Source organism: Schistocerca nitens, chromosome 2 (genome assembly GCF_023898315.1).
Source record: "Schistocerca nitens isolate TAMUIC-IGC-003100 chromosome 2, iqSchNite1.1, whole genome shotgun sequence".
In the NCBI taxonomy this organism is placed as follows: domain Eukaryota; kingdom Metazoa; phylum Arthropoda; class Insecta; order Orthoptera; family Acrididae; genus Schistocerca; species Schistocerca nitens.
Window position 1 is genome coordinate 513,297,992 of NC_064615.1, and position 1,070 is coordinate 513,299,061.

Sequence of the window (1,070 nt, forward strand, 5' to 3'; positions counted from 1 at the left end):
TCGATGAAACATCTGTCAGTACGAGGACAGAGGGATTCTGGGATAGTTTTACAAACGAAGCTCTAGAAAAAAAAATCTGAAAACCCCCATCAATAAGGCCTGGGGTTTGCAGCTCAGCACGGCCTGGGACACGGCCATAAGGAGACTGAAGTGGGTTTGACGGATGCAGGTCGGAAACACTATATTTGGTGAGGAAGAGAGTGCCAGTGACGTCATAGCCAGCAGCGTGACAATATAACGGCGAGGCCATGGCGTCACGGCAGTCGTTTACCACTTGACAATGGCCAAAGAGAGCTGATATAGAATGAGATTTTCACTCTGCAGCGGAGTGTGCGCTGATATGAAACTTCCTGGCAGATTAAAACTGTGTGCCCGACCGAGACTCGAACTCGGGACCTTTGCCTTTCACGGGCAAGTGCTCTACCACTGAGCTATCGAAGCACGACTCACGCCCGGTACCCACAGCTTCACGTCTGTCAGTACCTCGTCTCGTAACTTCCAAACTTTACAGAAGCTCTCCTACGAACCTTGCGACGAGATACTGCCAGAAGTGAAGCTGTGGGTACCGGGCGTGAGTCGTGCTTCGGTAGCTCAGTGGTAGAGCACTTCCCCGCGAAAGGCAAAGGTCCCGAGTTCGATTCTCGGTCGGGCACACAGTTTTAATCTGCCAGGAAATTTCATATCAGCGCACACTCCGCTGCAGAGTGAAAATCTCATTCTGCAAACATCCCCCAGGCTGTGGCTAAGCCATGTCTCCGCAATATCCTTTCTTTCAGGAGTGCTAGTTCTGCAAGGTTCGCAGGAGAGCTTCTGTAAAGTTTGGAAGGTAGGAGACGAGATACTGGCAGAAGTGAAGCTGTGGGTACCGGGCGTGAGTCGTGCTTCGGTAGCTCAGTGGTAGAGCACTTGCCCACGAAAGGCAAAGGTCCCGAGTTCGAGTCTCGGTCGGGCACACAGTTTTAATCTGCCAGGAAGTTTCAGAGCTTATATAAAGTGAACATAATTTAGAATATCACATCTGAGATGCAATAGAAGAGAATTCAACAAATAAATAATTTGATTGTCATTAC

At 49.5% G+C, this 1,070-nt stretch overlaps 1 non-coding gene across 1 annotated transcript; it reads right to left on the bottom strand.

Moving 5' to 3' along the window:
- Positions 1 to 368: 368 nt before the first annotated feature.
- On the bottom strand, positions 369 to 442 carry Trnas-uga (transfer RNA serine (anticodon UGA)). Its single transcript has one exon. It is a non-coding gene; the product is annotated as a tRNA-Ser (tRNA).
- Positions 443 to 1,070: the final 628 nt, after the last annotated feature.